Source organism: Chiloscyllium plagiosum, chromosome 18 (assembly GCF_004010195.1).
Source record: "Chiloscyllium plagiosum isolate BGI_BamShark_2017 chromosome 18, ASM401019v2, whole genome shotgun sequence".
NCBI classification, from domain to species: Eukaryota; Metazoa; Chordata; class Chondrichthyes; order Orectolobiformes; family Hemiscylliidae; genus Chiloscyllium; species Chiloscyllium plagiosum.
The window spans coordinates 23,602,190-23,625,191 of NC_057727.1; the positions used below are offsets into that span (position 1 = coordinate 23,602,190).

At 41.2% G+C, this 23,002-nt stretch overlaps 1 protein-coding gene across 1 annotated transcript in view; it reads left to right on the forward strand.

Moving 5' to 3' along the window:
* The window catches only part of syn2b (synapsin IIb), a 405,239-nt gene that overhangs the window by 118,756 nt on the left and 263,481 nt on the right, over positions 1–23,002 (forward strand). The gene's annotated exons all lie outside the window — the stretch shown is intronic.

A 23,002-nucleotide genomic window follows, 5' to 3' on the forward strand; every position in this document is an offset into this window, starting at 1 on the left:
GGGGAATATATCCCTGGTGGTGGGGTCTGTTTGGAGGTGGCGGAAATGTCGGCGGATGGTTTGGTTTATGCGAAGGTTGGTAGGGTGGAAGGTGGGCACCAGGGGCGTTCTGTCCTTGTTATGGTTGGAGGGGTTGGGTCTGAGGGCGGAGGTGCGGGATGTGGACGAGATGCGTTGGAGGGCATCTTTAACCACGTGGGAAGGGAAATTGCGGTCTCTAAAGAAGGAGGCCATCTGGTGTGTTCTATGGTGCAACTGGTCCTCCTGGGAGCAGATACGGCGGAAGCGGAGCAATTGGGAATATGGGATGGCATTTTTGCAAGAGATAGGGTGGGAAGAGGTGTAATCCAGGTAGCTGTGGGAATCGGTGGGTTTGTAAAAAATGTCAGTGTCAAGTCAATCGTCACTAATGGAGATGGAGAGGTCCAGGAAGGGGAGGGAGGTGTCAGAAATGGTCCAGGTAAATTTAAGGTCAGGGTGGAATGTATTGGTGAAGTTGATGAATTGCTCAACCTCCTCACGGGAGCACGAGGTGGTGCCAATGCAGTCATCAATGTAGCGGAGGAAGAGGTGGGGAGTGGTGCCGGTGTAATTACGGAAGATCAACTGTTCGACATAGCCAACAAAGAGATAGGCATAGCTGGGGCCCAAAGTTGTGCCCATGGCTACCCCTTTGGGGAGACTGGGCGCCTCCTAGCAGAGCGCTTTAGGGAACATCTCCGAGACACCCGCACCAATCGACCACACCGCCCCATGGCCCAACATTTCAACTCCCCCCCTCCCACTCTGCCGCGGACATGGAGGTCCTGGGCCTCCTTCACTGCCGCTCCCTCACCACCAGACGCCTGGAGGAAGAACGCCTCATCTTCCGCCTCAGAACACTTCAACCCCAGGGCATCAATGTGGACCTCAACAGCTTCCTCATTTCCCGTTCCCCCACCTCATCCTAGTTTCAAACTTCCAGCTCAGCACTGTCCCCATGACTTGTCCGTACTTATCTGACCTGCCTCGCTCCTTTTCCACCTATCCACTCCATCCTCTCCTCCCTGACCTATCACCTTCATCTCCTCCCCGACTCACCCATTGTACTCTATGCTACTCTCTCCCCATCCCCTAGCTTATCTCTCCACCCTTCAGGCTCTCTGCCTTTATTCCTGATGAAGGGCATTCGATTTCACTGCTCGTTGGATGCTGCCTGAACTGCTGTGCCCTTCCAGCACCACTGATCCAGATTCTGGTTTCCAGCATCTGCAGTCATTGTTTTTACATGAGGGAACATGAGTTGAACAGCACTGGCTTTAGGCTCAAATTCACCTTTGGCTGTTAAGTATGCAATTCCACTGATTTCTGAATAATTGAAGCTCTCCAAATCATATTTCACCATGGATAATAGACTTCTGAGAAATTCCTGATGAATTAATATATTTTTAAGTTTTCCATCACATAGCAGTTTATTATATCTGACAGATGAGCTCTTTCAAGGCATTAGAATTTGTAGTTAATAACATATAAGGATTTTTTGTCTGCTGAGCTCTCAGATGTCACTCAGTGAATTCCTACTAAGGTTCTGCCAGTGAAGCAGTTGGTGCATTAACCTGTCAAAATTGACATTGTTTCCTATCTTACAATTGCCCACATAAGTTTACTTTTCTATCTCTTGATCAATCTTTGAAAATTTTCAGATAAGAATCTCACTGTTCATGATCAATACTTGTGCTGTTCTGAAGTAAATTTAATACTGACATTTATCATGGGTACAATTTTCTTTTGAAATGCATTTGAGTACAAAAGTTACTAAACCTTAACATCCTATTGGCCATTGTCAATTTGAAAATTCCCCTCCCTACTTTGGCGTGCAGGATTTCAACATAAACTTAACTCTACCCTTGAAAAGTATTTTATTTGTAAAAAACATTGAGTAATTTGAGTGTGCAAAACTGGATTGTTTGAAATTGGGCAAAATGTAACCATTTTGTTTAACTCAAATCTGTGTCCAACCATCTCCGAGCTCACCTTCTTCCAAGTCTAACTGGACAAGCAGTGGGTGATGGGCAACAGGATTCTTAAAAGATCACAGTGTGATCAGGCAGAACCAACAGGACTTTGTGAAAGGAAAATTTTAACAAACTAATCTATTAGAGCATTTTGATAAAGTTACGGCGCATAGTGGCTCAGTGGTTAGCACTGCAGCCTCACAGTGCGAGGGACCCGGGTTCAATTCCCACCTAGGGTGACTCGTCTGTGTGGAGTTTACACATTCTCCTAATGTCTGCATGGGTTTCCTTTGGGTGCTCCGGTTTCCTCCCACAATCCAAAGATGTGCAGGTCAGGTGAATTGGCCATGCTCAACTGGCCATAGTGTTGGGTGCATTATTAGATTAGATTATATTTCTTACAGTGCGGAAACAGGCCCTTTGGCCCAACAAGTCCACACGACTCTCCGAAGAACAGCCCACCGAGACACAGACCCCTACATTTACCCCTTCACCTAACACTACAGTGCTAACCACTGTGCCACCATGCCACCCCGTTAGTAAGGGGTAAGTGTAGGGAAATGGGTCTGGATGGGTTACTTTCAGAGGGTTAGTGTGGACTTGTTGGGCCAAGGGGTCTGTTTCTATACTGTAGGTAATCTAATATTCACAGTCCTTTTAGGGAACAGATAGCTATGGTATATTTATACTTCCAAAATGCACAAGAGCACATGTTTAGGGGGTAACATTAATGTGGATAAAGGTTTAATTAGGAATTAGAAACCAGAAAACAGTTATAACTGTATCATTCTCTGTTTGGCAAGCTGTAACTAGTAGAGTAGCACAGAACTCAGTGCTAGGTCCTTAACAATTTAAAATCCATATTGATGATTTGGATGAGGAGTCCAAATGTATGGTAGCTAAATTTGTTAATTCGACAGATAGTAGAACAGTAAATTGTGAAGGGCTTGTAGAGGGTCTGAAAAGGGATATAGACAGGTTAAGTGAGTAGGCAAACAATTGGCAGATGGAGTATAATATATTAATGTGAACTTGTCCACTTTGGTAAGCAGAATATAAAATCACGTTACTAGTTAAATAGAGAGAGATTGCAGAAACTCAATGTCACGGAGTGATCTATGCAACCTGGTACATAAATCATAGAAATTTAGTGTGCACACACAGCAAGTGTTTAGGAAGCTGAGTGGAATATTGTTGTTTAATGGAAGGGGAATGCGGTATAAAAGGAGGGAAGTTTGTTTGCAGCTGAACAGGTTGTTTGTGCTTACACAACTGACTCAGTTTTGACCAGACAGGAAACTTTTCAACACCTAAGCCTGATCCAGACTAAGATGACCTTTCATTCATATCCTTGACGTACAGTACACTGACAGCTATACACATGTCTCACTTTGCAAGCAACATTAATCATATCTTAATCTTCTTCAACTCCACTTGCAAAGGGGATATTAATCTCTCACTCAATGCCAGCAGGACCAAAATCCTCCCTACCTCTCTGCCTGGACAACTATTTACATCTCCAGTTATTGTTATTAGTGGGGAGACTTTAGAAGTCATTGAACATTTGGCATATCTTGAAACTACCTTCCTCAAAGAATCACTGTTGAAGAGAAGATTATTATAGAAGCAGCTATGCCAGAGCAACTTTCCAAAAATTGCCTCACCTATTCTTTGAAAATAGAGATCTCCATAACAGCACGCAGGTTTTAGTCTGCAAAATATTGTTTGTCACATCTTTCAGTATGATTGACCTGGGTCACCCAGCCAAGACCCCCTTACATGTTAGAGAACTTCCACCAGCAGTATGTCCACACAAAGGTCAAAGTGAAGAGGGAAGGCAGGTGCAAAACTTCCTGCATCATCACTGAAGCCTTTTCCTCCAACATTGCAACCAACTTTACCTCAAGGGATGTCATTAATTAAATTCCTACCCAAAAGTGAGTAAAGCACAATAGTGATTCTCAATGATCAAAAGATGCCTTCAAGCTGAACCTGTTTTATTCCTCCTGGGCAGGACTTTCTGCTTAGTGGCATTGATTTTCTGTTTTGGTGTCATTCACTCAAGTCAGTCATCCAGTACAAAGGATTGAGGAAGTTCAAACTCAGTTAAAGTCCAGTGGAAATCAAGTCTCCACAGTCTTTAAAAACAGTGGAACAGTGAATTTTCCCTTACCTGGAGCTGGTGAGAAGAGGAAACAATTGGACAAGGTTGGATGATCTGTCTGTCAGGTTAGAGAAAGTTCTAATTACAAAAAATGGGGACAACAGGGGGCAGGAGGCAAAGATGTGGTAGTGGGGGGACGCAGTGAAGGAGTCTGAAATCCATCCCACTGCCCTTACCTCCCTACCCCCAATCAAACCCCTTCTCCTCAGGACCCCTACCACAGAGAAGAGCTAAGTAGTGCTTAACTTCTCACTACTGGGTCTCCAGAGGATTTGGCCTAAAGTGGCAGACCTTCAGCTGCCATCCTGTAATTGGACAACAGCATCTGGGGACCCTGTGATTCACTGAGAAATTCATCTGTCAGCTCTTGATGAGCTATTTGATGAACAATTGAACAGGTTCATGTAGTTGTGGGGAGTGGCAGGTTCATCACCATCTAATAAACCTGCTCCTACACTTCAATAATGTGGAAGTGCAGTAATTGGATTGGGGTGGACAAAGTCAGAAGTCATACAACACCAGGTTATAGTCCATGAGGCTTATTTGAAATCAAAAGCTTTTGGAGTGCTGCTCCTTTGTCAGGTGACAAAAGCTTGTGATTTCAAATAAACCTGGTGGGCTATAACCTGGTGTTGTGTGACTTCTGACTTTGCACAGTTCAATAAAATATGGGAAAATTCCACTCATTCTGCTAGAAATTGACCTTGTCCAGAAGCTGGCCATGAGCCCAGTTAAATTAATCACCATGATGAGATTACATTAATTGTGTCAGTTTAGTTCCCTCAAAGAAGTTCTTCAGATTTATTTAGGTGCAAGGGGACTAATGGTCCCCTTGTAAAAGCCTTTTAAATAGTAAGTTTGATAAGCTGAATGGCCTCCTGTGCTATAGCATTCTGAGGTTACTTCATTTTAATTTTCTCAGAAACTGATTACTGCACACTAACTTGTTTCATTTAATATGAGATTGTGTCCAGGTGGTGAATGAGGCACTTGTTAAAAATGCATATTTATTTATGATAGATCCATTTTCAGCTGTGTTGACATAACTGCACCAGGTTATCACACTTGAAGACATTGGCAGACTTTTGTCAACAATATGCAAATTAGTGAAGTGGAGCAAAGAAACTACTTTTAAAAGCTGGCATTAATTTAAGTGCAGCTTGCACTCCAGTTCACCCAAAGTGACATTTTTTGCCTTTCTATTATTTTCCATCATCTCAATGATATCAACCTATCCCTTGGCTTCACTGGTCACTAATATGACTGATGTACAATCTGCAGAATAGGAACATTAAAAAATGTGGCCAAGGTAGGCCATTTGACATATTGAGCCAGTTCTGCAATTCAATATGATTATGATTTTTTTTAACTCTCCTGGTCTCTCCACACTCCTTGTCGCCTCTAGCTGCTGGAAATCTATCTAGTTGCTTCTTAAAGATATTCAAGCACTTGGCATCCATCGCTTTCTGTGCTAGACAATTCCACAGGTTCACCACACTCCTATTGAAGAGGTTTCTCCTCAACTCAACCTGAAAAGGCTGACCTTGTTTTCTGAGACCCTTTGTTCTGGATTAACTGGACAGAAAGAACATCATCCAGTCTTTAGCTCTGTCAGAATTTTATATGTTTCAATTAGATCCCCCCTTATTCTTCAAAACGCACCAGAAAATACAGGTCCAGTTAACCCACTGTCCCCTCACTCATCAAACCTAACATCCCAGGAATCAGTCTGGTGAATCCTTGTTGCATTCCCTCTCTGAAAATTGTATATTTTCTTAGGTCTGGAGAAAAAATGTGCACAATATTCTAGCTGTGGTCTCCCTAAGGTCTCCTATAGCCGTAATAAGACAGACTTATTCCTGTACTCAAATCCTCTTGCAATGAAACAAACCAGAAGGTGCTGGAGAAACTCAGCAGGTCTGGCAGCATCTGTGGAGAGAAGAACAGAGTTACCAATTTGAGGCCAGTGACTGTGTTTATCAGAACTGAAAGCAGCTGGGAAATGGTGGTACTTATCCTGATGAAGTTAGGGGGTGAAGTTAGGTGGGGAAATAGGAATGAGTCGAATAGATGGAGACAAAAGGATGGAAGCAGCCAAAGGGCTTGCTGATGACAGGCCAGATGAGAGATAAATCTGAAAGGATGCAACCAGAAAGTGACAATAGTTGAAAATGGGTTGGCTGCGCTGGGAACAACCCATACAGAACAGACCCTGTGTCTGTGCAAGTGGGTAATGAACATGGAGGAAGAGGGCTTCCCATTCTGAAATTATTAAACTCAAACATTGAGTCCTGAGAGCTGTAAGGTACCTAGGCAAAAGATGGGGTTTTGTTCCTCCAGTTTTGCTCTGAGACAAAAATGTTGACATCGGAACACGGTGGTGTGTAAAAGTGGCAAGCAACTGGAAACTTGGGGTCATTTTGGTTTCTTATTCAGCTTTATATATTTTCAGTCCACTGATGTTGCCAAACCTGCTGAGTTTCTCCTGCAATACTGTTTTTGTTTGTTTTCAGACCTCCAGCATCTTATCTTCTTTGATATTCAAAGTGATAATAAAACAATAGTCCCCAATCTATCCCTATTTAAATAATCCTCTGCCATTATGTTTGTCCTACCAAGGTGGACAACTTCACATTTATCCACATTATGCTGCATCTGCTATACATTTGCCCAGGTTCTCAACTTGTCAAAACTACTTGCAAGGCTCTTTACATTCTCTAACTACAAATAATCCCACCCAGTTTTGTGTCATTGACAAAGTTGGAAAAATTACATTTGATTCCAAATTCAAACCATTGCTATGTATCGTGAGTAACTGGGGTCCAAGCACTGATTTCTGCTGTATTTCATTGGTCAACACTTGCCACTCAAAACAACCCTTTTATTCCACTTCCTGCTCCCCATCTGCTAACCAATTCTTGATCCATGAGCCCCTATTCATCCTGATTACAAATGCATTAGCTATCACATCCTGTGTACAAATTGTTTTATTAGAAAATGAAAGTTAAATTGTTTGAGTACAGATGAAATAATTCCTTTTTTTGCCAAAGACCTTGACTTGAATTTTGGCATAATTTCAATATGAGGAAACAAGCATGATATAGAATAACTTGGCAGTTTAAAGCTGAGGTCTTTGTGAAAATGAACTTTTGGTTTTGCTAGGCAACCATGCTCTGCCATGCTGGATTAATCCAATGCATTCTGAATTTTCTGCTCTGCAAAGATAATCTTTTGTAACTGCTGTGGTTTTGTTTATACGAGTGTGTGGAGATTCAAAATATTGCACAGTTAACTTTCCTCTTCAGTTAGGAAATACTGCCCCTTTCATTTGATTATTTAAGTGTGTTTTGCTATTAATTGAAGTCATTTGGATAATGCATGCTAAATTAGATAGGTTTCAATCAGTGGTAGCTGAGCTACTGCAGAATCACAGCTATCACGATGTACTGCAGAAAAGAAATGAGCATGACTGCTGTCATCTGATTACATTACTGGTGGATCACCTTCACACTGCAGCAACGCACTGAAAGAATGATTTGTGAAGAAGGGGTTTTGTTGTTGCAGGATGTTTAAATTGAGCACTGTATCAACAGGTGCCATTTTACATTTTGGTTATGTGACCCAAGCCATATTCTTTCATACTGCAGAATTTGTACAACATTTAACAATAAGCAACCAGTTAAGTCACACATCAGTGAGACCCCTGCACAATGTTTCCCTTTAATTTTCACATTGCAGTTGTCAGGTTTTATACAAATATGAATTTGAGATAGGCATGAACTGGGGACACAAGGCTGGGTTCTGAGTGATGTGAGCTATGGCAAGATTTGTGACTGAATCAGATGAGAATCTGGTGACACCTGGTTCGATGTCAAGAATATCTTGTGGATCTCTGATGCCCTGGCCAAGTGGCAAGGCAGGTTTTTCATTCAGCAGCAGCAAGTTAATAATTAAGGCAGATTGTAACTTGTTAAATATTGAAAAGTGTGGCGCTGCAAATCAGGCAGCATCCGAGGAGCCGGAGAGTCGATGTTTCAGGCATAAGTCCTTCATCAGGATGCTGCCTGACTTGCTGCCCTTTTCCAGCGCCACACCTTTTGACTCTGACTCTCTAGCATCTGCAGTCCTCACTTTCTCTCTGTAACTTGTTATTTGCCTTGTTAACAACTTATTTAATCTTCAGATTCTTATCTTACCAAATACACCATACGTGAGAAATCTCGCTATGGAAATCAGAGCAGATACTTGTGACTTCAGTTTGTTCCTTGCTCCGAAGGACCTCCATATTGCTAATGAACTAATATCTCAGAGAAGTAGCTGCACACATCTCTTTTTCACAGACATTGACATCCAGCATTTGCCAACATCATACAATTCATCATAGCAGCTGTCTGATCCATAGACAGGCCAATCGGGAAGTACATACTTGCACTGAAAGGCTACAGCAATGACACTGTGCACAGGGCTAGGCACTGAACTGATGGGTTGGGCCAGGCTACAGCTCATGGCTGCTCACATGCTCTCTTCATGCTCACTCACTTCACACCTACTTGCATCCTCACAAGATCCATGCCTTTGCACTGCCTTGCCAGTTAACACATTGGCAATTCTGCCAGAGTCAAAGGCTATCAGTGTTGCCATATTGACATATCCTTTTGCACAGAACCACAGACCGCCTGCTGATCATGCTTGTCAGTAAAACATCTGTCCAATAGGGGTGGGACAGCTTGCTCTATGGCATACTGAGATGTCAATCTAACACCTGTGGTATATGCCAAATGCCTGCATAGCAAGCATACTATACTTGTATTCAACCAAATATCCAGGTCAGAAACTGGGCAGGGCATAATCCTCAGTCCAGTCAAGGGATGGGGCTACTGTTTGTCAGGGTACCCAAATATTATCAGACAGGACCACGGTCCGCACACAGTCAGGGTCTCAGCCATGATTAGTTATCAGCTTTGGATGCACACGGTCAGAGAGCCAGTCCTGCAGGTCAAGCAGCAGCAGCAGTCAGGGGAGTTGTGCATTATCAATCGCAGTCGGAGGTCTGGGAGTGCATCCATTGATCACTTCAGAGGGTGCAAGGTGGGCTAGTGGGGGAGATTACTGCCAATGTCAGGGGAACAAAGGATGGAGGTGGGGAAACAGAGGCATTTGTGAAACATAGAAAATAGGAGCAGGAGTAGGCCATTTTGCCCCATGAGTCTGTACCATTATCATTATGATCATACTTCATCATCCAACTCAGTTCTTGTTTCCAGTTTCTTCCCATTCACCCTTTGGTCATTTTAGCCCTAACAGCTATATTACCCCTCTTCTGGAATGGGAAGCAGGTTGGAGCCCTGCAGACATTCTGTCTTGGATGAAATCTGTTGGTCACTCAGCTGGTTCACTGAGTTGGTGCACATTCTGTGACCTGGGGCATGGTGGATCAGATCTCAAGTATCACCTGTACAGATTGTGCTGCATCATCCTGTGTCCTATGTTCTGCACAACTGAAGCAGGTAACAAGGCAATGTGATAGATGCTAAGGAAGTAGGGGAATATGTGCAGTCTTCTGGAGAGAAAGATAAGGACATTGGGGAAGAGGAAACTCTCCTTGTAATTGACAGAGATCAGTTATATCAGGTCGTACAAACAGACAGGACCTGACTGACCCAGGTTCTAGAAGTTGAAACCATTATGGATAGTTAAGATTAAGATGTCAGCACTTGGTTTGTAATATGCAATCTGTAATCATTTCCTTTGTGCTCCCTTTTGCTGACTATCTACAAAAGCTCAGGTTTGGACTTGTCCTCATCGTGCCTGTAGGTATTGTTCCCTTACTGGACAATAAAAGATGCGAGTGACCACTGAAAGAGTATCAAGGATTCGGACAGGGTCTTCAAAAGGGGCATGTACAAGGACAGTTAAATTGAGTGGTATGGTGTTCAAACGGTGACTAGGATGAGAGAATGGGGTTATATGTGCGAGGGAGTATTGACCGTGATAGCTATGCATTATGGACGGTGTGGCTTTTTGGCTGCCGGGCCATTAAATTGCCAGTGAGGGGCACTGCCAGATTGCCAATGCTTGTCCAGGTGCACAGCAGCCTATCAAAGATGATGCAGATACAAGAGATGTTGGTCTTTCAGTGGGTATCTACTGAGTGAAGAGGTGTTCTGGGAATGGTGAGTGTTAAGACATGGAGAGGATTAAGTGTGAAGCATGCCATAGGGATAGGTTAGGCAATTAATGAGGCGAGTTTAGTAAGATATGGTAAAAATCTTGCTGGGCTTTGATGTGCGATCCTTTCAAAAGAACATAAAGCAACCTAAATTTAACCAAAGCAAACCCTCAGCCCACAGTATTACTGCCTGACATCTGCTCCATGTCAAAGGAAAAGTAAGTAATGTAAATTTGTTTCTCAGTGCTAATATAGAGGATGGTTTTCAGAACAAGAAACCTTTGGACCCTAATTTTGCTATTAGATATAATAGCATATATTAAATTCCCAGGTTTCTGAAGTGACGGTTAAACACATGACTTTATGACTTAGAGGCACGAGTGCTATCAGTTATTACATTTCACAACACATGGTTCATCTGATCCATGGACTACCTCTGCAGGCCTGATCCTGACCTATTCAGTATCCCTTTTCCTCTTAAGCAAAGCATTAATCAGGTTAGACAGCTGCTGCTGGGGCAGCATAATAAATACAAATCAAATGAACAAAGGAAATATACAGATCTGGAACAGAAACGTATCAAAATCAAATCAAAATAACATTATCACAGTGGTAGTATCCCTTCTAACCTTCCATAAATATGTGCTACACAAGCTCAAAGTTGACAGCTCGTTATGTTATGGGCTGTGTTTTAATGTACATGGCTACCTCTTTTCCTGAGCAAAGGAATTCCTGACCAGCACAGTCCCTCAGTGACCTTAGAGCTGCCTTTTGTTCCATGGGATTTTACCTTTGGTGACATTGGGAAGGACCTGGATTAGATTTCTAAGAAGTCATCTAAATTCGAAGATATTATGGTTTTCTTGATTTATATCTACACATTGGCTTAATAGAATGCCTTCTCGCATTCAAATGTTTTATGGAATTCATCCAGAACTAAGATACAAGACTAACTACAGAAATTAATTAATCTTTATCTTACAATGTCACCTTACAATTGAGAACATTTCGTATAAGTTGATGCTGACCAGAATACCACTACCTTAAAAGCTCTTTTTGAGCAAAGTGAGCTTCAGAAGTTACATGATGAATGAAAGAACAAATAGAAATGTCTTAGGAGCAATCTGTTTATCAGTTAAAAGCGTACAGTTCACAACATGATAATTTACTATCCCCAGTTTGTTGGCCTGCTCCATTAATTGGTATCCATGGATTAAAAAGATTAAGCCAAGACGCATTAAATGTCAGGGTCTGGGCATCCTGCCATTTGAAAAGGTTGTCGATTTTAAAAGGTTGGATCTGTTTTTAAATTATAGGTTTTTAGAGAAAATGGAATAAGAACTGTATATTCCAACACAATGTAATAAGGCTAATGGAATGCGGGTTGTTATAACTCAAAGACTAGAATATAAGTGGTTGAAACCAGGTGCAGCTATGTAAATTGGCCATACAGGTGGACTGTGTTCCATTCTAAGCATTGCATATTAGGAGGGATATATTGATATATGGGCACTTTGCAGAATGACATTTTTGAAAAAAATGTATTATTGAATTGAAGGCATCACTGGCTAGGCCATCATTTATTGCCCATCCTTAAGTGTTCAGAAGACATCTAAGAGCCAACCACATTGCTGAGAGACTGGAGATATATGGAGGGAGACATCGTAAGAGTGATAGCTTTCCTTCCCAAAAGGACATTAGTCAACCAGGTGGATTTTGAAGAATAATCAACGTAGTTGCCACAAGGTAAGCCTTGGATCCTGGATTCCTAGTCCAGCAATGGTGACACTCTTCCTTCAAGCACACCAGGTATTAAATTTTAAGGAGAAGTTAAACAAACTAGGGTTGTATTTCCTGGAATATAAAGAGTTGGAGTGATTTGATTAAAGATTAAGATATTAAAGGGAACAGGTGAGTCCACAACATGGAACATACTTTAAATCTTAGATGTTTCAGGAGTCATACACTACTACAGCATGGAGACAGGCCCTTTGATCCAAACTGGTCATGCCAACCAAAATGTCCATCCATGATAACCCCTTTTCCCTGCACTTGACCCATATCCTTGTAAACCTTTCCTATCCATGTATTTGTCCAAAGAACTTTTAAATGTTGTTAATGTACCCGCCTCAACCACTTCTGCTGGCAGCTCATTCCACATGTGTAAAAAAAATTGCACCTCAAGGTCCATTTCATTTTTTCCCCTCTAACCTTAACTGATGCCTCTAGTCCATGATTTCCTAACCCGGGAAAAAGACTGAGTGCATTCACCCTATCCATGCCTCTCATGATCTTATACACTTCTTTAAGAGCCTCTCTCAGTCTCCCATGCTCTAAAGAAAAACATCCAAAAGAAAAACATTAGGGCGGCACGGTGGCACAGTGGTTAGCACTGCTGCCTCACAGCGCCAGAGGGGTAAATGTAGGGGAATGGGTCTGGGTGGTTTGCTCTTTGGAGGGTCGGTGTGGACTTGTTGGGCTGAAGGGCCTGTTTCCACACTTTAAGTAATCTAATCTAATCTAATCCTAGCTTGTCCAACCTCTCCTTATAATTCAGACTGTTGAGTCCTGGCAATATCCTTGTAAATTTCTTCTGCAATCTTTCCAGTTTAATAACATCCTGCAGCAAGGTGACCAAACTAAACACAAAATTCCAAGTGCGACCTCACCAACGTCTTGTACATGTTAGAAAACAGTTCTATCTACAAAAGATTGGCAGAGGTTTCAAACTGAATTCTGCAAATGACAGTTGGTGTTAGGTCAATTCGTAATTTTAAAAATAAGATTTTTTTTTCTAATCAAAAGCATTGGTAAGGTAGGTAGATAGAGTCAGATCATAGATTGACCACAATTTATTGAATAGTGGAGCAGGCTTGAAGGGCTAAACGGCCCATTCATATGCTCCAATGGCCCTGGTTTTGCTTTGACAGAATTTCAGAGGGCTGAGGAAACATTTGCTAACTGTCTGGAATTTAGCAGGATTATGGTGTGATCTTTGTAATGGAAATGCAGCTGTTTTATCATCACACAATGTTTACAGCACAGAAGCAGGCCATTCAGCCCAATAGGTCCCTGTAGGCATTTGTGTTCCATACAACCCTTTCTTTTTATCAAACTCTATCAACATATCCTTCTATTTTGCTTGCTCTCATGTGTTTAGTTTCTTTTTAAATGTATCAAGGCTATTCATCTCAAACATTCCATATGATGGTGAGTTCTATATTCTAAGCATTCACTGAGGCAAGGAACATCTCCTGAATTCTCTTATTGGATTTATTAATGACCCTCTGATATTTATGAGACCTAGTTCTGTCTGGAAACATCTCTTCTACATCTATCTTAAACACTTTCAAAGTAACATCCTCCATTAAGTAATTCCTCAAACATCCTTTTCCAAGAATCTGTCTGTCCAATCTTCCCAACAGATATAAGGACTCATATCGAGTGTCATATCATAAATCCTAGATCTTCAGGTGCACGAGGTATGCTGGAAGTGATACTGAAATTTGGGAGTTCCTGCCTCTGTTTCAGCATTGATTTTTCTGACCTCTAGTATCATGAAGGATTACTGTTTAAATATACTATTTAAGAATTGCACCTCTGAATGCTGGGAAGTTCAGGGGAGTTCAGGGTTAGGTTTAAATCCTACATGTCTCTATCCCCCAACCATCATGTTGATACATTGGCTTTTGCGTCTTGACAGGAAATACACTATTTTCCATATTAAAGCATAGGGAAATAAAAAGCACCAATAAAGAGACAACAAACATTTTCATTACTCTGCAAAGAAGTGGTCTGCACTGCTCACATGGGAAATAGAGAGATTTCCTCTGTATGTGTGAATAGTTCCATGGTGCTGTATTATGGCCAATCCCATTTTACTATGAGAATCCCAAAAAAATTCATGCCCTTCCATGTGAACCAGAAATACATCTGCAATGGGAAGTCAGCATCTGCAAAAAGTTATCAATTTGAAGACTGCTAAGGGTTATTGAGCATCATTTAATCTGATCAGCAAGAACACATTTAGACTGTTACATTTATTATCATTTGTAACTTGTTGAAATCTTAGGTTTAAACAACTCTAACAATTCCAAGTCAAGTATTGTATAATAGTCTGAACTAATATCAGGGAACAGAGTATGAGTAGTGCAGAGAAGCAGAGGAAAATTAACAAGCGAGCATGTGAAATCTTTGATGTGACTGGTGATATTCTCTACATTTGATTTCTTTGTTTTGACTTGTTTTAGTTGTCAAGAAACATTTGCCCATTTCTCAAAGATATTTTTGTTGTCCTGAAGTTACATGTATTTCTGTTTAGTTATTATCAGCAATACTAATCGATTGAAAGGTTAAGCCAGCAAAATGCAAGCACATGTCTAAAGTGAGTGCAAACAAAATAATGAAAGACTGAGGAATTCATTGCAATGATTGACATTCTTACAGAAGAGAAGGGAATGGGCCCTGAGACAATTAAAGGCTAAAAAAAACCCCTAAGATTCAATGATAATCATCCACAGTAACCTATAGTTATCTCCAGTCACGATTTGCCTGCAAAGACCAGTGGTTGATTTTGATGTTATTTTTGGATTCATTAGTAATACCAGGCACAGTCTTCAAAACCTTTGTAAAAACAGCTTGAAGGGAGAGAATTTGTCAGACTGTGGGGCAAAAAACAGGGAAGAGGGTCTAATTGGTCAGTGTTTCAAAGAACTAACATATGTATAATTGGTCAAATATCTTCCTTCTGTACTGTATGTCATGGATTTTTATTATTTTGTACAGAAAAGTGACGGACAGGCTCCAAAAAGAAGCAGAAAACAAAGTGTTTTTTTTTCAATAACTTAGCATTGATGCATCAATCACAGGTTCATTTTAGAAACTGAAATTACAGTGCAATTTCAATCTGTCAACTGTGAATATTGCAACTGAATGCTTGCTTTCCTGGTCATTTGCTGTCCATCTTCAGTTAGCCTCAAACAAAATGTGTGAGTGATGAAATCTGATGTCCCTGACTGCAACAAATTCAACTCTTGTCTGATTGCTCAGAAGCTATGAATTGGCAAATGTGTATATATTAGAAACCTTCCCAGTAAACTGTAGAGAACAGACAATGAACAAAAGGCTGCTAAAGAGAAACAGAAATTGAGCATTGTACAATTCTGGTCACCCTGCTATAGGAAGGATGTTATTAAACTGGTGCAAAAAAAGATTTGTAAAGATGTTACTGAGACTAGAGCTGTGAGTTAATAGGAGAGGCTGGATAGGTTCAGAGATTTTTTCCCTGGAGCATAGGAGGCTGAGAGTAACCTTATAGAGGTTTAGAAAATCGCAAGGAGCATAGGCAGGGTGAATAGCCAAGCTCCTCCCCAGGGTAGGGAAATCTAAAACTAGAGGACATATTTTTAAGCTGAGAGCGATAAAATTTAAAAGGGACCTGAGGGGCAACTTCTTTCACACAAAGGATGGTGCATATATGGAATGTCCTGCGAGAGGATGTGGTGGAGGTGAGTACCATTAAAGCATTTAAAAGACATTTGGACAGGGTGCTTGACTAGCAAAAGTTTCAAGGGATATGGGCCAAACACAGGCAAATGGACTAATTCAGTTTAGAAAACCTGGTTGGCATGGACGAGTTAGGCCAAAGGGTCTATTTCCTTGTTGCATGATTCTGTGACGCAATAATGTTAGATAGATTGATTGCAAGTTTATCAAACTACTGGCCAATAAAACTTCAAGATTTCTAAACCTATTGGTTTTGTATTGGATTGTGTATTCACCTGCAGTAGTGACTGGTGCAGAATGTGCTATCAGAACTGTCTCTGTTATTAAAAAAACAGTCAAGGCTGACCATGTAAAGCTATCAAATCGAATGATCCTTTCCATGGAAATTATATTTTAGAATCAATCACAAATAATGACATCATTTTGAATTTTATTTTGATGTTCAGCTTGGAAGAAGCTATTGATTGGTAAGTATTCTTTAAATCTGTGTTTGCTATTTTTACCAGCATAAAAGCTTCGCACAATGTTCTCAGTAGATGGTTGTACAGACATTCTATGGTTGTACTTCCACAGATACTGGCAGTCTGGGAGAATATTGTACTCAAAGATGATGGACCCTGCCTTCCAAGACTTTGAGTGGAAGGGATGAGAAGACAAGAGGATACTCTGTTGGCTGCTCTAAATAAATGTTCTGCAACTTGCCAGTAACTGCAATTTAGTCCTACCTGCTCAGAACAACATCTCCCAAAGTCAAGGACAGTAAATATGGGTCTGAAGTAAACCAAATTTATTGTTCAATGCTGAGAGTCACAGGATTCTTTGGGTTTCCTTGGCACATACATCAATAAGTAAAACCTTTCTCCAAGAAAACTAATTATATTGTGTCACCTAGAGTGTCATCTAGTATCCCTACAGTGTGGAAGCAAGCCATTTGGCCCCACACTGACTCTCTGATGAGCATCCCTTGCATTTCCCATGGCTAAGCCACCTAACCAGCACATCTCTAGACATTAGGGGAAATTTAACACACCAGTCCACCTAATCTTCACATCTTTGGACTGAGTACCCGGAGGTAACCCACAAAGACAGTTACCCGAGGGTGGAATCAAACCCAGATCCCTGGTACTATAAGACAATAATGCTGACCACTGAGCCACCTTGTCTCCCTAAGAACATTTTGAAATATACTATTTCTTAAAGTGCGGTTGCTTTACCTGGCCATAAAAACCAATTCAGCTTATCAAATGCTAAAATATCAACAGACTTTGTGAAGGTCTTCTAAACCTTGCATGGTGTCCATTGGGTTTATATCTGTGCTAAACTTTACCTTTAGCCAGGTGGTACAGCTCTTGAGGGCAGGAGGAGGTATGTGTCTCAACATCTTCTGGAGTCAGAACCTAACTCAGGAAATGAAGGTCTTGTTTATCATTACTAATAGATAAAAATTATCCTTCTCGGAGAGTTGCAACACCTATTTGTTGTCCTTGACTTCAGGAAATGTTCTTCTCAGGAGGTAGGGCTATCTTATACTTACTGGGAGAAAGTGAGGACTGCAGATGCTGGAGATCAGAGCTGAAAATGTGTTGCTGGAAAAGCGCAGCAGGTCAGGCAACATCCAAGGAGCAGGAGAATCGACATTTCGGGCATGAGCCCTTCTTCAGGAATCTTTTCTTCCTGGCGATCATGGAGGCAGTTGTCTAGGTGGCGATCGCGGAGGCTGCAAGGTCGGTGGGGGCGGAAGTGACGTCATGGTTCGTGGCGGTGGTTATACTTACTGGCAAGTTGCAGAACACCTAATTAGTAAGCAATAGAGCATCCTCTTGTCCTCCGATGCCCTCCACTAAGTCTTGGAAGACTGTATCCATTACATTTGCATTCTTTCACACATCGCAATCACCAGTCAATTAAAACACAATTAACTCGATCAAAATGAAGGAGCTAAATTACAAGGTTTTCTTGAGTGATAGAAGGAGGAATTTTGACTAACTACTAATCCCAAAAAAACTAATAAAAATGTGACATCAAACACACATGAACACAGGTAATAAGTTTACAAAGAAGTTGGGGGAAAAGGTAGAGTGTCTCATACCAGCAGGAAAAAAACAGGAATTGCAGTTTAAACTTTCTAAGAGTCCTTGACTTGTAACAGTGACCTGAGTGCTGTTGCTGATCTCCTGTCCTGTTTCTTCAGCAGTTACAAAGCTTGCAGAAATCCTTGAATTCTTGATGCATGGCCAACCTACCAAATTGCTTTTTCACCAGGCATAGGATTTTGTCATTAAGAGAGACAGAGAGAGCAAGGTTTACAGTGTCCTATCTGTTATCAGTTTGTATTTCTTTCTCCCTCTGTTATGCATTTCAGAGCAGCTTTTGATATTAGACATTTGTATATTTCATTATCTGCCCTGTTGTCTTTCCAAATTTACAGTTGTATGTAATGTTTGATATCCAATATGAGCAACTTGTCACACATGTGAATCAAATAGGATGTGCAGACTTTACTGACATTGACTCACTTGGCTGGTTTCAGTGTTTGTGGGAATATTCTGATTTCAGTGCAGCCCATTTTAATTTTTCCATTTGGTACACAGATAGCCTCAATCTGTGTTCAGGTGATCACAGCAGCTTTTTAAAGTCAGTTTGGCTCTTTTAAAAAGGCACTTGTAATTCATGAAGGTCCCAGCTATAAAATGGAATATTGGAAGTTGAATATTGATATTTCATGTTCACAGTGATACACAAGCCTCAAGGACTCAACAGGTAAAAAGAGGTGAGAAGGGCTAAATGTTGGTGGGTCAGAAGCAGCAGCAATATTTCCTGTGCACTGAGTAAGTAAAGTTACAAATGCCGCAATTACTCAGGCCACCATCTCCTCATCTCTACAACATCTGTTGACAATTCTTGTGGCCACTGACTTTCCTGTAATCACTGTCCCACCAGTGACAAACAGACACAGCACCATCTCTAATCTCTCTCTAATGCCACCCCACACCTTCAACCTCTTGACTTTCTCTGAGTGCTTCTGTCAGCTAAAGTTTCAACGTGGCTTCAATTTCTTGTGTTTTTCTGCTGGTGAGATGGGCCAATCCATGGAAAATGGAATTCAATCTGAGTAGTGTGAGGTGAGCAGGACAAACATGGCAACGGAATACCTGATGAACGGGAGGACCCTGGGAAGCACGGTGAGTCAGAGGGACCTTGATGTGCATGTCCATTGGTTCTTTCACGTGGTGGGAGAGGTAGATAAAGGCAGTTGGGGTACTTTATAGTCAAGGCACAGAGTTTAAGAGCAGGGAAGTTGTGCTAGTTAGGCCTCAGCTATTGTATTGTGAACAGTTCTGAAATCTATATTATAGGAGGGATTTGATTGCACTAGAGAGAGTACAGAGGAGATTTGTCAGATTATTGTCTAGGCTGAAGAGTTTTTGTTAGGAAGAGACATTAGGCAGACTGGAATTGTCTTCCTTGGAGCAGAGGAGACTGAGGAGGGGACATGATTGTGATGTATAAAATTATGAGGGGCCTAGGGAGGAAAGAACAGAAAGGAACATTTCCCCTTGATGGAGGAATCAACAACCACTGAACAGAATGAAGGTCAATGCAGAAGTTTTAGAGAGAATGTGAAGAAAAATCCTTTCATCAAGAGGATGGTGGGAATCTGGAACTCCCGGCCTGTAATGGTGGCAAAGGCAGAAACTCTCATAACATTTAGTCAGTGTTTAAATATGCTTTTGTGATGCCAAAGCATACAAGCCTATGGACCAAATGCTGGAAATTTGAATAGAATAGTCAGGTGCTTGTTTTTGTTACGATATGTGGTAAACCCTCCTGCTTAATTTAAAACCAGCAACACCTAAAAGATTTATCCCATGCAGGAGTCTGTAAACATTCGAGTGGCCAGGAATTATGTAAAGTAAAAATTAACAAGTTTACTTCTTAAAAGTAAAACAGAGAATAATTAACTAACCACTATTTACAATTTCTTTCTCTAACCTATGTTCCCTTCTATAATACTAGTCTGATAAAACTCCCAATTAAGATTTATAAAACAACACTACATATCTCAAAACCAGGTAGCTGCAGGTTCTTGTCTTCAGATCTTACTGTGTCTTAATTTCTTCTTGTTAGGAATTACTGCGTTACAGGTTACCGATCAAAAAGAGAGTTATTTTCAAGCAGTCTGTTTACATGCTGGTTCTCCTCTCAGCTGTTCAGTTTTCCCCGGTCTTATACTCCAGAGCATCAGATTGTGTCATTGGCCCTCAAGATTGTCAATATACTCAATACAAACTTGATTGGAGTTTGATATGTTTTGGATATAATTTAAACTGATTGGCTGAATTTGCGTTTGTTTTTGTCTCCAAGCAACGAACTATTAAGTTATTCAACCCTGTGTTACATAGTTACCTTTTTGAGTGCACTTGGTGCTGTGTCCATTAGTTCTGCTGCTTTTAACTCTCTGAAAGTACACCCACATCTTACACCTCTCCCCACTCCGATAATCCATGCAGAATTGATGAGTCCCATCTGGTTTGGGAACTAAGACTATCGGCGAACTCCACTCACTCTGGCTTGGTTCGATGATGTTCTCATTGAACATGGCCTCCACCTCCTTCTAGCCCTGTCTGGCTTTGAGAAGAGTAAGCTGATAGGGGTGTAATTTTATAGGAGCAGTATTTCCTATGTCTACTTCATGTACAATAGCATTAGTCCTCAGTGTCTGATTCTTACATTTGTCCTTGTACTGTAGTAATAAATCTTTCAACTTTGCTCCATGCTCCTGAGACAGATAGCTTATTAATCTATCCCACTCCTCAAGGACTTCTTCATTTTTTAATCTATTTTGAGGCACTTCAAAATCCATATCATCTGGATTTGATTCCTCACTCTGCAGTTCAGTAACTAACACCTGTTTCTCCAGTTCTTTCTCTCCGGTGTAATACAGTTTCAACATGATCACATGACATATCTGATATCTTTTAGTTCTATCTGGCATCTTTACTAAATAGTTCACCTGACTCAACTTTTTGTCAATTTGATATGGACCACTAAACCTTACTTTGAGGGGATCACCTATCGTTGGTAACAGCACTAACACGTTGTCCCCCTTGGGAAAATGTTTGAGTCTCAGAGTTTTTATGAGCCACCTGCTTCATTCTACAATGTGCCCTCTTTAGGTGCTGCTTAACTAACTCACCTACTCAATTTAATCTTTCCCTCACCTCTGATATATAATCAAATTGTGAGATCTCTGATTTTAGTCCTGTCAATTTTTCTTTAATTAATTTCAAAGGGCCTCTCACTTCATGACCGAATATTAACTCAAAGGGAGTAAACTGAGTAGATTCATTTGGGGCATCTCTAATGGCAAACAATACAAATGGGATACCCTTATCCCTATCATTTGAGTAACCCTGACAATATGCTCTCAACATGGTCTTCAAGGTCTGATGCCACCTTTCTAAAGCTCCCTGGGATTCAGGATGATACGCACTGGATTTAAAATGCTGTATACCTAAGCTGTCCATAACCTCCTCAAACAGTCTAGCAGTAAAATTTGACCCTTGGTTCGACTGAATCTCTCTGGGTAGCTGATATCATGTGAAGAAAGCTACTAACTCCTCTACCATCTTTTTTGCCTGAAACTCCATAATGGAATTGCCTCCAGAAATCTGGTAGACACATCCATTATGATTAACACAGACTTTCAGCTCTCGGGAGGTGACCTACACAATCAGTTATAATCCATGTGAAAGGTTCTTCAAATACAGGAATTAGCAACAAAGGGGCTGGTTTTATTACCAGCTGTGGCTTACCTACGATTTGGCATGTATGACACGTTAACTACATCCTTGTGCATTCCAGGCCAATAAAAATGTTTTTGTACCTTAGCCTGAGTCTTTCATACCCCTAGGTGACCACCTACAGGTAGTTCATGTGCTACCCATAACACTTCCTGTCGGTATGCTACTGGTAACACAATCTGGTGCACTTTGGCCCATTACTCCTCTGCACTAATCTGCTGTGGTCTCCGTTTCCATCTGAGGATTCTATCTTTCAGTTAATAACCCTCAGAATATTGCCTGCCACTTTTTCAGAGTACGCATCTACCTGATATATCTTTTATTGTCTTGTCTTGCTATTGCATGTCTCTCAGCCTTTCAGGACTAAACACTTCTGTCTGACCCTCTGCCTGTTCAGGTTTTTCCTGCACCATTACATCAAACAGGGTGTCCATTAACTGAACCTCAACTCCTTCATTTTTCTCTTTACTTTTCACTTTGTGCTGTGACTTATGATAGTGGGATCTGGTTACCACACAATCTGGGAAAATACCAGGATACGTCTGTTTTAACTCCTCATTTGTTTGGTCTTCCTTGGGCTTTTCCACAACAAAGGATTCACTCCCACTTTGGATCCTGCCAAATGACTCCCAAGAACAAACTGAATTCCTGGAACTGACACTCTGTCAATCACTTCCACTGTAACTTCTCCAATTTTATGTTGGCATTCCAACCTGATCTTACATAGGGGAATGCTAAATTTCTGTCTGTCTATCCCACAAATTACCACACTCTTCGGGTAATAGATCAGAAAGGGTGCATATTCGCTCATCCCTTACTATCAATGACTGGTTAGATCCTGTATCTCTCAAAATTATAACTATTTGTCCTTCTCTCCTGTTCTTTCTGAGTAAATTTTACCCACAGAGGTGAATTCTCTGTAGAGATCAGGTACTAACTCCATACCCAGCCCTAGGCTGTGCACTCTCCTGCAGCTCCATGGCTCTTCTTGGGGTCTCCTTCACTACCTTCGCCAATGCCACTGGCTTAGCTTTTATCACATTTTTTGCCGCAGCGCCTTTCTTTAACAACCAGCACTGTGTCTTTACATGTCTCACTTTACCACAGTGAAAACACCTGAGGCCTTTCACCTCCTTTCCAGCCTCTTGAGTTTCATTTTTATCCTGTGGAAAAATCTTATCAGTGTTCTCTACACTTGGTTGAGCAGTGTAGGATCTCCCCTTCTATCCCTCACAGGACAAAATTCTGGCTGGAAGCTTGTCTTATGCACTAGCATGTACTCATGTGGTCCAGGACATTCAACCTCGGACCTTCAGGTGACCATCCTCCAAGGCGGACTTCGGGACAGGCAGCAGCGAAAAGTGGC